Source organism: Malurus melanocephalus, unplaced genomic scaffold (genome assembly GCF_030028575.1).
Source record: "Malurus melanocephalus ecotype Western Australia unplaced genomic scaffold, MMel_1.1 scaffold_2, whole genome shotgun sequence".
Classification (NCBI taxonomy): domain Eukaryota; kingdom Metazoa; phylum Chordata; class Aves; order Passeriformes; family Maluridae; genus Malurus; species Malurus melanocephalus.
The window spans coordinates 4085391-4100488 of NW_026623234.1; positions in this window are offsets into that span (position 1 = coordinate 4085391).

Here is a 15098-nt window from a genome sequence, read left to right on the forward strand (position 1 = left end):
AAATGTTCAGATGGGAACAGGAGCCCAGTTTGAAACTTGGCAAAAATTGAATCCCACTCCTCAGGGGCCAGCAGTGAGGGGAGGCTGCCTCACTGTCCACTGAGCAAGAACAATGTTCGGTGACAGCTGAGCTGCCCTATTGCACTGGCTGTGCCAGACAGGGAGCACCTCTTCCACATTCCCCAGCTGCCAGGAACATGCAGCTGTGTGTAGCTGCTGGCTGGTTTAGGGCCGAGCTATTCCCCATGGTGCGGAGTTCCTGCCGTGTCCCCCAGAGCTGCTGTGTGGTGAAGGAGGCTCCAGGGTCTGGAGCTGCCCCTTGTCCTTGCAGTGTATGCAGACAATGCCTTCCCCACCCAGGGCAGTGTTTTCCAGAGGGTTGTTTGCATTCCTTGAGGAGCCAGGCCCCTGCCAGGCTGCAGGAGCTGCTGCCCACYGTGCTGCCCTATTGAGAGGAAACTGCTGCCCCTTCATATTGTTGTGTCTGCCTGTTGGTGGCTTCCTCCTCTGCAGAAGGATGACACGGAGCCTCTCTGTCCTTCCTGACCAGCAAAGCTTTTTACCCACCTTGATCAAACTGTCAGGAAGGAGGATTTGCCTGAGTCTTGGCTGAGATGATCCCAGCAGGCTGGAGGGGACCTCACAGGGTTTGTGTGCTACTGTGCTGGATGCAGGAAGCATTAGCTCACAGCTAAATATCCCCTGTGGCACAATGGCTCTGCAACTAAACAGCAGCTGCCCCAGTACAATAAGGGATGGCTTCACAGTGTATTGTTCTCCACAAAAAAAGCCACAGTGGGGTGAAACTTTCTGATAAGTCACTTCAGCTCTCAGGCCAAACTCCTAGCTTAAGRAAGAAATTATTTTTGTTTTGAGACCAAACTGTTCATTCTGGTTAAAAAGAAGAGCTCTAAAGCCTGGAGAAAGAAGGAACAGGGTTGTGTGCAAGCTCTGAAAAATGTAAAGATAGATTTTCAGTGTCGTTTCTCCCCACCTTACTTCAAGCATTAAGAATTACCCGATTTGCTCCTATTGCAGTGTACTTTGAGCTCCTAAATGGAGCACGTGCAGATTTGAAGTACCATGTCTAGTCCAGCATGTGGTAAGCAAAYATTGCTCAGTAAAATAGTACCTGTATGAGAAATAGCCAGTGAAAACTTTCCAGACGGTCTTTTTTTTTTTTTTTTTTTTTTTTTTTTTTTTTTTTTTTTTCTTTTTCTCCTTGAAGAAATGGAGAGAGAAACTGGGAATACTCTCCCTTGGTTATCAAGCACAAAATTGCATGTTACTGTAATAGCTTATCRTCATGGAGAAATATAGTCACCTACAGAAATTCTAGCAGCTCTGATATTTTCTGCAGCACCTAACAGGGCTTGGAGGAACCTTTCTGCAAGGAAACCTGGCTGACCAGTAAGTGTTTCCTGGGCAAGGTGCCACCTGAGGCGTGACAGAGTTTCTGTGGCCCTTATTCAATAGTTGCCTCCCCAAGATGTCCTCATCTCCAGCTGTGTCAGGAGTTTTGAAACTAATCATCAGTTCCTGTAACAGCTTTAGAAGATTTTGCAGAGGCCACCCAATGTTTAATTACCATCTTCTGCAAGTTGCCCAGAGCCAGCCTACATGAGAGGATATACAAAATGACAGTGAGCAGCTGATGGGAGATRCAGAGGAACAGGAGCCCTGCTGGAGCCAGCCAGGCCCTCTAGTAAGAGGGGAATTTTTCCACAAGTTTCAGTGCATACAAAGAGCCTGTGTCTCTTTGTTCTCTGCCCTGACACACCTGACCCACATGACAGCTGCTTCAGGATTGTTGAAAAATATTTGTGAGCAGYTGAAGCAAAACATTGGTCCAGAAATTTGAGCCGCTGGGACTCCCCCAGCCAGAAACTCTTCTTTAAATGAAACGATAGTGTCCCTCTCATGTAGGCATCGTGGGAGCCCTTCCCTCCCTCAGCTGCATCCCCAGGGGCCCTGAGACTCCTGCTTCCACCACCGGCTGTGGCTCCTGGCTGCACTGCTGCATTTTTTACTCATAGGGTATTGTTCAGCCAGAGCCGCTGCCCAGCGTGATTTGCCAGCTCCTTTTGAGGTGTCCACAAGAGGGAGCAGCAATATCTTAATATCCCACTTGGTGYTGCTTTGGACACTGTGCTGTCAAAGCAGCAGGGGCATTGTGCATTGCTGGAGTTGGTGCTGAGGTGAGAGATGTGAACCTCTATGAGCTCCGTAAGATGTGAGGCCCTGTTCCCTTCCTCCCCATCTATATTATGGTCTAATGTTATGGTCCATATTACCGTATYCCCCCAGGTCTCAAAGCATCATATCTACCTGCAAGATGGGAGAGCTGGTACAACYTTCAGATGAACTGAGAATTGACTTAGGGTCTCCCAAACCCCGTGTGGGTCCTCTGTGCCCTGGGTCTGCTTCCTTTTGGTTTTATATAAATTACACAGAGCTCTAGCCCCAGCTACTGGGKTCACCAGTCCAGCCCCAAAAACTTGTGAGTGAGACTTTAAAAAACCATAYGTGTGGGTGCTTCTCTCTCTTTATCTATTTGGATCAGTTTCCCAGATTTTTTTTGCTGACTTCTACTGCTCTCCCCAACCTACACATTGTGTTTTGAAAGATATAAGAGATTTTTTTCCAGTAATCAGAGGACTCCAGGCAGTAAAGCCTTCATTAAAACCAAAGCAATCAAAACAGTTCTTTAGTAGACTGCCATCAAAWTTGGAAATTCATAGCTCTGTTTCCCAAGCTTCACCATATAACCCTTCCCTGCAAATCAATATTAGAGGATGAAGGGGCATTTGTGACACATTTGAGGAGGCTCAACAGTAGAGGTGGATGCTSTGGGGAGCTGCAGGATCATTGCATGGACTGTGCAGCTCTGCAGGCGAGCAGACAGGAGCTGCYGGAGAGGATGCAACGCTCTTATTCTAATGTCCTCGCTAGAGGTTTTTGGTGCATGGAGTTTCTGTTAAACCAGTTTGAACTGGTTCTCTCTCATATTTAGAAACTATCTACTRTGCTGTAGAATTACACCGTGTCAACAAATTTTCTGCTCCCTCTCAGTATTTTGGGATTTGGGACAGGGGAACTCTTCTCCCCTTTACTGTGAARCCTGGGCTGATCTGTCTTAAATGGAAAACAGATTCGCCCAGCAATCACCTCTTGCCTGCCATCAGCCATGCAATTTGCATCCTACTGCCATTTATCTCCCCATTCAGCGACTAAGGGACTGAGGGCCAGAGACAGAATCTGTGCAGAGCTCAATCCTCTAGGTAAAGGGAAGAGCTGGCACAGTTGAGTGCCCAATACCATTCTTCCCATCACCTTGTATATGCACATTTCTCAGCCAGGGAGGTTTTATCTTCTTTCTTTTCTCTTGCATTCCCATCACATTACTGTCTTAAATATGCAAGGCTGTAAAACCCATGCAAATACCCGGCCATCACAGAAATGAGTAAGCATCTGGAGGGCTCTGCTTGGAAATAGTCAATGTACCAGACACTGCCATTTGAATACTAAAGTGTTGTGTACTGGGGGAACTTCCACTGTTGGCAAACCCTGGGGCAAGTGGGTGAGGTCCAGAAGGAAGTCCAAGTACCAAGAAAATAGCTATTTGTTTTCATCAGTATTTTTTTACCACTTGGCTACTCTTTCTTCACAAGGCCCTGTATTCAAAGAACTGATCTAAGATCTCACCTGCTGTATCTCACAGCTGATGTTTCACAATCCAGTGCAGCTTRTTCCAGAGCATGTTTGTGCACTGGAGGTGAGCTGTGCTCCGTCAGGTGGGCAATGGTCTTCATATTGCCAAGTGCCAGGCAGATCCATTTGGCGAGACAGGTTGGAAGGGATATTCTGTTTCTCTGCTGGGTGAGCTTTCTGCTGGGCTGTCCTGGCCCTCTGTGTGGTGGCTGGTGTCTGGGCAGGCCGTTTCCCTGCTGTCCTGCTTTGGCCCACAGTGCTGAAGCTGAGGGAGCCCAAGTGCTGCTCTAAATTGCCCTTATCTGCCCTTTCACATGGTCCCGAAACCTCCTGAAAGGCTCCTGCTTCCCCCATGCCTCCAGGCTTTCTGCAAATTGCCTCATCCAGCTGCTGAGAAAAGGGGGCTTTCCCAGCTTTCTCTTTTTCCACCACTGTATTCAGGTTTATGTTAATTGTGCTTGATTAGCCAGCTGTGGGCTAGAAACTCTTCTGACAGTTGGTTCCAAGGAAGCCATGAGGAAAGAGCCAGGAAACAGTGGTGGTGAAGCCCGCATATAAAACTGCAAATGCTTCTCCCTTGAGCCTGGATTTCTGCAGCAGGAGGAGCAAGCTACAAATGCCCAGGAGTGCAGTGCCCAGTAGAACCTGTGTTTGCGGGGAAAAGCGACCACTTACTTTGCATAAATCACCTGAGACAGCAGGTCAAATATTTCCTGTCAGGGTTGTGTGTGTGACCGTCAGTGGGTCAGGAGAAAAGCCTCTCCCAGAGCCAGGAAGGGATGCTCTGAGCCCCAGCTCACAGCGTCTGTATCCCTGCAAGTGCATGCTCTGACATTTCATCTACGCAGTCATCTCATCATATGTAAAGCAGGTACAAAAGGCCACTTGATCATCATTTCCCTCTGTGTGGAAAAAAAAAAAAAAAGTGGTAGTAGCAGTTTTTTGGTTGGCTTTTTTGTTTGTTTGTTTCTGTTGCTCTGAAGAGCTCAGCAGGTTTCTAGGCTGGAGGGAACCAAGCCCTTTGTCCCTGCACTCAGGAAAGTTCCTCCAGAAGGTTTTTGTGGCTGAGGTGCTCACAAGTCTCAAACAACCTGCAGATTGAGTAGTTGAGCCTCCCTTTACTTGCTGTCTTTAGCAGAAGCAAAGCAGAAATGCATAGTTTGTATCCAAACCTTGAGAAGAAACTGAGGAAATAGTGGCAGAAAGCACAGCGTGCTTGTCCTTCCTTGGGAGATAACTGTCTTTCTTGACTGTCCACTTAATGCCCTTTCTACTTTATAGCTCCTAATGAGTTTTCCTTCACAGCTGCCTAATTGATATGTAATTAATGAAATCCAGAACAGTTAATCTCAGTTTGTAATTGGCTTTGGAGTATGCTGATTCAGTTTCAAAATGGAGAAGGGCTTGTGTGCCCATCTGTTTGCTGTTTTATTTGAGTGTTGCCTCCTCTACCAAGCTCAGAGCTTGGTCAGATCATTACACATGGTAAGGTAGGAGAAAGGCAAATGTTCTGGACAGGGAGGGTCATTTCTCACCTGTAAAGAGGGGATCATGCTAAGCTGCAATGACTTGTGGATATACCTGGTCCTATAGCCAGGCCCTCCTCTGCCATCCCTTCCAGCAAGCAGATGCACCTCGAGGTGGGCTGCAGAGATCCCTGAACCCTCCTCTGTCACTATCCACTTGCTTCCCAAGTCCTGCAATGGCAATGTCACACGTGGGTCAGTGTTTCCTCTCCAGAGCCACTTCCTGTTCCTGCACATGAACCTGTGGCAAGAGCTGCCAGCTGATTGCAATGTGCCTCCGCCACCTCTCCTCCACAGGAGCACCAACAGCAAACAAACCCTGTGCTCAGTGCTGCTCAGCACCCCGGTTCCCACTGCAGTCACTGGGCAGACTGGGCTGTGGTCAGGCAGCAGACAGGTAGAACCAGTACCTGAGGCATGACCAGGCTTGTTCAAAGTCTTAACTTCCTATTGCTCCTTTGCCCCTCTCCCATTCACTTTCCCATAAACTCTACCTTTGTTTGACTCTCAGCACACCCTTCTGTCCTGTCTTTTTGTTTTGTTTCTTTTTCCCAGAGACTTCTGATATGCATTGCAAGATGTCTGGAACCAGCGAACCATGTGGCACAATCCAAATATCACGGCATCAAGCAGGAGATAGCATCTTTCTCCAGTTGCAAAAGCACCATGTTCCTGGACACTGTAAACTTTCTGCACCAGATGCAATGGTGTCAGGTAAGGAAGTGGTAATAAATTTTTCCAGTTTGAARCACTAAGAAGGTTTTTGGCACTGTTCAGAGCACTCCAGTAGCAGTGWGCATGGGACACTTGCAAACTTTGCAGAAAGCTGCATGGGAACCCTAATGAATGAAAATACACCTGTATTTATTTATTCTTTTTTTGCACCTGTGTAAAAAAGAGTGCCTCTGATTCCAAGAAAGCCAACTTCAGTTGAATACACAGCTAAATTCAAGATAAGGAAATGTTCACCCCAGTATATCCACACTGGACCCACACTCCAGCTCCTATCTGTGGGTGATGCCCAGCAATTGTGTGAAGGTAAAAATGACCTAGTTGTTTTCTCACCCAGCTTAATGGTGCTTTTCAGCAAATACAAACCAAACTGTCCTCTCCAGAGCTCTTTCATCTTTTTAGAACAGAGAACACAACAACTCCTTGCAATGTTCAGAGCTTGACTAGCCACCTCCTTGTGACCAGACTGCTGCTTCTGTGTTGTGAGTTTGATGCTGTCTGCTGAGATGTTGTGCTTCTGGTGTCTTGAGTTGATTTTTGTGAGTCCAAACCTGGGGAAGGTGGAGAAGGGGGGGTGGGGGGGAAGTCCTTTTCCCAGCTGAAGGAGTAAAGAAATCAGCTCTCTGCTCAGTTGTCCTTGGAAAAAAGTGACCATTGGGAGCCCAGGCCCCTACTAARGACACTGTTACAAGGGAAAAGATGATGCATGGTGCATCTTAAAAATGGCCACTGAAAGCAATGAGACAAACAATATTTGGTTCCTAACCAAGCCTATGCTTGTTTGTGCTGCAATTAGAGTGGAGTAATACATATTGCACATGGTATGGCCCAAATTTCTCAGAGAGATGAGTGGAGCTGGGCAAAGCTCAGGAGCCATCCCCAGCATGATTGTAATTGTGAGGCACAGCAGTCCTTTGAAACTGCTTTTGAATGCAGGACTGGAAAGGGCCTCCTGACTCATGTCCACTCACCTTTTATTTTAGACAGCTTTGTCATCTAGCAGTTTTCACAAACAAGACATGCCCAGTCTCCAAGGGAAGGGGTTGTTTTTACAGTGTCCCATCTGAAAACCTCTCCAGAACCTCCAGCTTCTGTGATGAATAAAAATATGCTTTCTAACCTGCCTTGAATTTTGTCCAGCTTACACCCTCTTAATTCCAAATGTCCAAATTCCAAATGTCCAAATGTCCAAAACTGTTCTTTTGTTTAAAAAGCTTCTTTTCTACCCCTAGCATGAGCAAAGTGAGAATCTTATGAAGCTGCTAGCCAGTGTCTATGTCTCAATGTCTTGCAGTTCATCCCAAACTGCAATATGTGATGGTTAGAGCACTGGTTCTCCTAGCTCCATAGGATTAGCAGTGAATCTCACAAAATAAGAGAGATTTTGGAAATCCTTGGGGTGTCTAAAGAAGCTAGGCTGCTGATCTACCCTAGGATACTCAGCTGAAGTTTAGACAGAGTGGGAGGAAAGCAAACCTCTGTGTCTTCATGACAAAATGTATTTTAGCATAGCAAGATCTGTTTGCTCATTTAGTTTAAAAGCCCCTCAATTTTCAACCTCACAGATCTCTCGGGAAGCATCCCTGCCTCTTGCAATGCCTCTCCAGTCCCCAAGCCTTAAAGTCTTGCAGGTTATCATTGCTGAATTAAGACTGTTTGAATCAGGGATGGGACTCCACTGATGCTTCACAGATACAAAAGAAATAGATCAACCCAGCTCTGAGGAGTTTATTAGCTGATGCAAGCATGACCCCATGCCATCTAAAGCTCCTGGAAGCAAGTCAGATTGATGCTCCACTGATAAACATATCAGCAGCTGAGGAGCTGTGCACAGTGCAGCTCCCATAATTACTAACTATGGTTCAAAGACTTTTATGCAAAGGAACAATGGGCACCAAAACAGTTTTGTAGCCTGTTATGCACTGCAGTCTTTYGCTGTGATGGGAAGGCTTGCCCTGTCAGAGAAGCCTGCTTTTCATGTCCCTGTCCTCTTCATAGTACAGAAATAATTCYTACTGGTAAGGAGGCTATTGTCCACCTTTTAAGAACAGAATCCAGGGATGTACATACTGGCTAAGAAGATGAAAAAAAGATTTTCGTAAAAAGGGAAGTGCCAATCAAAAAAATGTTCTCATTGCAAATCTATCCCTATTATCAAAGGATTTCCCTGTCACCAGCAGTGCCTGAGATGGAAGTGACAGCTCATTTGTTTTGCCTTCGCTGCCAGCAGTGGAACACATCTGTGTGTGTCATTAAGTAGCAGGCAGAAGACATTTATGTTTTTTCATCATTTCCTCATCATGTCCATTTTCCTCTCTGCTCACTGAGTTGAGGTTCTGCYTTTGAAAATAAGTCTATGTTCAGCATCATCTAGAAAACTGTGGGATGTGAGCTGCTACCCAGCCAGACCCTGCCATCTCAGGGTGCTCACAAAGCCGCTCTTTCCTATGTCAGAACCATCTTCTTCTTCTGCAACTCTGCAATCAGGCATGTCTATTATGACTGGGCAGCTTCCTCACATCCAGAAGAGTATTTATTTGACAGGGGAATGCTTTCTATAAAGCATTCATGCCCTGCTTGCTCAGCAGCACTGAAGCAGGACTCTCTGGGCAGCACCCCACATATGGAGTGAGTCCCTCCAATATGCCTTCCAGCCTTTGTGAAAGGCAGGCCTTTTCCCTGTTCCCTGGGTATCTGAGAACTCTGACCCTTCTACACAAAACTAGATTATCCCTTGGTGTCTTTCATCTCTTTACTGGGATGTGGTTTATTTTCAATCAGTTGCTTTCCTTCCTGCTCATTTTTCCTTCTTGAACCTAGAACACCAAAGCAGTGTATTTGCACAGCAACCGGAGATACAGACAGTGAATCCATGTTATTGCAGAAGAGCAGGATTCTCTCCTAGGTGATGGACTGCTTGGAGGGGAAGGGAAAAAAAAAAGGCAGTGATGTTCACAGAATTATCCCAGCAGGCCCCTAACACTTGTGCTTTTTCAACCTCATTTCATAGCATGGCAGGTATGATGTGAAATGCTCTACTCCCTGATCAGACAGAGAGGTTGTGCTGGAAGTTGTGATGGAAGTGCCATTTTAAACCACCAGACTTCTTTTGCTCTTCTGCAAATCCTTGCTTGGAGCTCTGGAGGTACAGGCAGGYTGGTGGGCGAAGGTCACCTGAGTTTTTATTCACAGTCACGATCTCTGGTTGTCACAGACTTCAGTGGGAAGGATGCCTACAGCCAGCACTCAAGAGTATGTGTTGTCAGGCTGGTCAGAATAATAAAAACATGGATTAGTTATTAATAGTAACATAGGATCTACTTCATATTGTCTATAATACTAATTTTCACTTTTCATCCAAATCCTACATCTTGCTAGAAGTCCATTTCTTCTCTGGGGCATATATTTATACTACTTTAGAATATTTCTGGCAAATATTCCAATGCAGATTTTTGTCATGACCTACCTGAACCACAGAATTTCTGTAAGACAGAAAACTTCCCCTCTAGGAAACCATGAGTAGTTTCTCTCATAAATGAAAGAAGCAGCATTGTGTGTTCACCTCTAAAAGATCTATTTTCCCACAGACACAGGGGATCTTGAAAGGGTTATCCTTCCAGCCAGGGCTCTTGTGCAATCAGTGCTGCAAAGGCTGAAGGTGCAACTTTTTCTCATCAGGAAGGTAGGAATCCTGGAGATRTCCAAATCAGGAGTAGTCAGTGTGATTTGGTTTCTCTAAGGCTCATAAAGTTCTCCCTCCCTGAGAACAGGCCTGTGTTCCAGCAGCCCTAGTTGCATTACAGTGGGTTGTCACCAAAATGGGACTGTCCACACAAAAATCTATTGAAAAAAAGATAAGCTATCAAAATGTGAAAATATAGGYTAATCATTCCTGGCCAGCACCAGCCTGGGATGCTTTTATCAGTTCCAGTGAGTGAGATGAAAAGACAGGTATGCAGACTATATGAAGCTKCATAGTAGCTGGGGCTTGCTCCCTTCCAGGAGAGTTTCCCAGGAGTAGGATGACCAAAGGCAACTGCTGAGGTCTCCAGTCAAAGGAGATGTCTGGAAGAACCTTGCAGGGGGAAGCAATCTGGCAATGAGTCACCCTAGGCTCAGGTCTGATATCCCTGCCTAAAGAGGCAAAGGTAATTGCCTCTGATTAATGTTGGCAAACCTCTGTGAACTCCAGTGAGGATATGAAAGGACTGACATGCCTCTTTGAGATGGGGGTAAGATAGAGTACAGCCAAGTGTGGGAAGAAAATTAAGCTGAGATGTAGTTTTTAATTACCAATAAAGCCATGCTCTAGAATGGAGGGTTGAGAGCAGGACTGAGTCTCTTCCTACTCTTTTATGATCCTTGATGTACAGAAAGGAGTTTAGGGAAGAGCAACCCAGGATTGCTGTCAAGTCCCATTTGTAATATTTAAATGCTTGTGCTGCCCCCTCACTCCTTCTTGTTCAGAGGCTGTAATTATTTAGACCACAGATGTAGCCAGAGATTTCCTATGCATGCCAATAAAACGTGGAAGGACAGCATCAGTGAAGTCAGCACTGATGCTTAGCAGCAGGAAAAACTACGTCTTTACTGGCTATTTATCTRCATGAGGCAGGAAGAAGGCTGTAGCCCAAAGTGTGCAGTTGCTTCTTGATGAACATCCCGGGTTCTCAGCAACTCCACTCTGGTCTCACCTCTGGAAAACAGAGGGGGAAATGRTCCAAGCCATGCCAGACAGCAAGTGGCTATGGGAGGCTTTTGTGCCCCTTGGGTGTGCCTTTTTGCACCTGAGAGTCTGTCTGCACCTCAGTTAGGGGACATGGTGGTGAGTTCATCCARCCATGTCCAGTATCGTGACAGCAGCACAGACTTCAGCATGGGTTCAGACACGAGTGCCTGGGCCACTGGCTGCTCACCCAGAGACCTGGCCTTCTTGGAAGCCTGAGCTGCTCATCAGCTGCTCTTGTCTACTAAAGTCTGCAGAGGTGTTTCAAAAGTCAGAATTGCCTCTTCCTCCTCTGCCCATCTTAAAAATGATAGACTCAGAGTGGGATGCCGTTTCTCCACCCATAATTAAAACAAGTTCATAGTCTTGTTTGGGAACAGTTTCTGCTGCTGCTGGGCTCCCAGACTTCCTGTGTGGTGTCCTCTTATCCACCTGGGCTTTGGCTGTGCTCAGATAGTTCTGCCTCTGCTACAGGCATCAGTGCAAGCAACAGAACAGACATGAATGTCCCACATTCTGCTTTTGGGTCCAGCTCTATTGTTCTCTGGGGACTTCATAGCTCTATGAAGTATTATGTTTCAGACTTCCTTCTCTCCTACCACATCATCAAGGTGRCTTAGGTACCACTTAAGTAGCAATAGGTATAGAGCTTCCTTTTATTAATCTCCTAACTTTGCAGACCATAGAATTCATGTTTCCTTCAACAGCACTACTTTAGCGGAAAATTTGCTCTCAATGAATACTGAATTTCTCCCTTAATTACCTGAACCACAGGGCTGGAGCTATAACTAAGAGAGTTTGGTTTTCCTGTTTTCTCTGGAAACTCACTGATGGCAATAATGAGAGAGACTGGTGTCTTGACACATTTCAGGACTTCTGTCCTGTTTAAAGGACTGTGAAAAGAAGCATTGTGATGTTCCTGGCAATAACCCTTCCTCTGCTATGGCACTCAGTGAGTACCAGTTAATAARTGTTTATCACACCCCATAGAAGGGGAGGAACTCCATTTTGCAAATGGAAAAGGGGAAGTAATTGACCCAAAAACACACASGGAAATTATGTTAAATCCTGGGTTAGCATTTACAGGTTTCTGATGACCTAAATTATATTTAGACTTTCCTTCTCTCTCAACACCTAATGCAGTGTCTTTATCATCTAAAAAGAGATGTTTGGAGATAGTGAATAAATGCACTGCATGTAAAGGTAGGATACTTCTGGTACTTACAAGGCAGGCAGGCACTGCAAGAAGTCCTCTTCCTCCCAAGATATGGTTGTATTTTATTAATTTGCACAGAGTCCCTGTATTTCAGGTTTAGCATCCTTTGACAGGAGCCTTGTACATGTAAGATTTTACTGTTAGATGGAAATAACTTAGTATTCTACAAATCTATTTGGTTTACAAGAGAAAAAAACAAATCATCCTGTAGAAGATATCAAAAATTAGATATCCTCTCCTACCTTCCCTTCAAATTATACATTGCTGCCCAAATAATATTCCGAGGTGGCTGACACCTTTGGTCTGCTAATATTAATAAAACSCCTTAGCAAGTGGAATGAAAATTCTTGTGCTATATATAGCATATGTACAACTATCCGCARCTGGGAATACAGCCTGGGTACCCACACTTGGATCTTTATGGTTTGGGTTTTGCAAGCCTTTTTTTCTCCGCGCCTGCCAAGTCTCTGGCTGGCTGGTGACGTCGGCGCTCCGTGAGAAGCCTGCTGCTCTTCTTTCCTGGCAGAGGTTTCACAGGGTTTCAAAGTCTCCCTCCAGTASGGCTATTAAAGGCTTTTGTTTATCTTGTGAAATCTGCCCCATGAATGCTGACACTGACTGAAGTGCTGGGAGAGTTTCCCTGACTCTTCCTCCCTCTGTCTCTCACGGGTCTATTCCCATGAAAATGATCTCAGGTGTGCTGTGCGTCATCAGTCTGCCCCGGGCGCTCCCTGGCTTTACTGGCAGGGAAGATGAATGCGCTGTTTCTGAAGCTGTGCCCGTGGCAGGGCGCTCCTCCTGCCTCAGCGCTGCGGAGAGCCATCCCAGCTCTGGGCTCTGGCCGCGGCAGGCACCAGCTGTCCCCAGGCACACACCGCTCCCCAGGTGCGCGGCCCRGCCAAGGGCTCCCTGCAGCAGAGCAGCTAGGGCTCCGCACTTCCATCCGAAACCCATTTGCGCTGCTTGGGCAGCGTTTTCCCAGCCTGTCTCCCATCCAGCCCTGCAGGGATGCAGCCTCTGACGGGAAAACTGAATCCTCCCACGATGAGCTCTCCTTTAGCACGTGATGCTGACTTTCCCTTTTGGATGAGAAAGTATCTCAAGTCTCTAGGGCTRAGGTGTTGACCCTCATTCCAGGTGAGAATCCACCTAGATCCTTGGCAGATTCCAGCTAGATYCCTGTGTCCCTGCTGCCACTGAGCTATGTAATCAGGTGTTTACCTGGAGAAGCAGAGGGTTAAGCTTGGTGGCAGGGTGAGATGCTTTATGGGGATGGTATAGGAAGGGGCAAGCCCACGACTAGAGTGCCCTGAGCTCCCCACAAAATTTRTCATTAGTGATGACACCACCAGAACAAGCATTCACGTGTAGGTAACTGCTTGKGAATCACCAATGCTGTCCCCACCAGCAAATTCCACCATGGCACCAGCAGAATGATGGCAGCTCAGCCATGGGAAGGGGGCTTTGCTGTCTGTGATTGCTTCCCTAAAGTGCTGTCTTCCACAGGAGCTCTTCCACACTCACAATCAGCAGAGTCAGGTCCCATGGGTGGGCTCCTTTTGCCAGCTGGGAGCTGGAGGAATAGCAGGCACCAGGCTGTAGCTGCCACTGCAGCGCTTCCTTCTATGCCGAAAGCCTGGGGAAGTTTTGAGCAGTGCCTGGCTCGCTTTCTGAGAAAACAAGGAAAGAGAGCTTTACCCTAGACCCTGGGAAGCCCGTGTATTTTCATTGTATTTTAATTTTAAGAGATTGTCTGCCCCGCCCAAGATTATCTCATGGGAAAGAAAAGCCTGGCTCAGTGACTCGTGGTGAAACTTGTCCCCGAGCCAAATTTCTTTGCACCTGATGTTCCTCCATAGCAGCAGAAACCAGAGTATTTCAGTTCACAACACTGCCCCAGGGAYAGTGCTGGGGATAAGGGGTTGGAGGGGGAGGATGGGACCCACATCTCCTCCTGCTCCTCCAGAACAAGTCCTGCAAGTTTGGATGCCGAGCAGCTCAGTCCAGGAGCTGGAAAGGGCATGGTGTCACCCTGGGAACGAGGATCACGTGGGGCTGCAGCAGAGGGAACCTGTCTCAGGGATACGTTGAGACATACCCTGCTCTCTTGTGCAATAGGTCTTTGCAAGTACAATGCTGTATTTATACGGTGGGAACGGAGAGCCCAGGGCTGGACTCTGCAGAGGCATGAGTAAGCAGCTTCCAGGAGGCCCAGGTGCCAACTGGGCCAGCTCTTTGAGTCCTTTTGTGAGAGTAGATGCAGACTAAGTGCTGGGTCTCGACCAGCATTCTTCAGCACAGGAAGGACAGTCTTAAGAGATATRTGGTGAAGTTCAAGTTGTTTCTTTGTATAAATGCTTTATCCCAGGCTCACTACAGAGGGATTTAGTGCAGCTCAAAAAGGGRCAATGATGTAAAACAGACCCAAGATGTATAAGCAGGCCATGTGGCCAAGGACGGCATCCTGGGAAAGGAGGACTCTCAGCAGGATGGAAGAGCAACAGCTCAATTAACACACAGGCTGTGAGAGGACAAGCATTCATAGGGGTGACAACATCTGTTTGAGCAACGCCTCTGCTCTCTTCTGCTCTGGTATTCCCATGCTGCACTTTGAGAGGTTGCTGAAACGACCATGGGAAAGGACCAATCTAGCCCAAATTAGGAGCAGGAAGGCATTAAGAGCAAAGTTGAAGCAGATTACTTAGCTGCCACTACAGCTGAGAAAAGTCAAACCAGTCCCTGCTTCCAAGCTGGGCCTAATTGATAAATAATGTTAAACTTGAAGCAATCTGAAGGAAAAAGCCAGTTAGCACCTGAGGATTAAATTGGGGAGTGTTAAGAAAGTGATAAGGTTGTTAATGCAATCACACCCCTCTCAGGAAATGGGGGCAGGATGCCATTCCGAGGTAATTGCATTTCAGCAGGGTTCCTCCTACTGGACTCATGTCACCTCCTGACCTGGTAATAGTTCAGCCTTGTCCCTTCAAAATAAATAGGATGTAAACTACAGAGCATAAGTCTCCAGAAGGACTTGAAGACTTTCCCTTCTGGTGCTGTAAGGAGGAAGTGCTGATCCAGATTAAACTTGGTATTATTTTGGGAATTATTAATTCTTAGTCAGGGGCCAGTGGAAGCTGAGGAAAGTGTTGCTAGCTGGAAACCTTGGCACAGTTAAGCCTATTTAGGG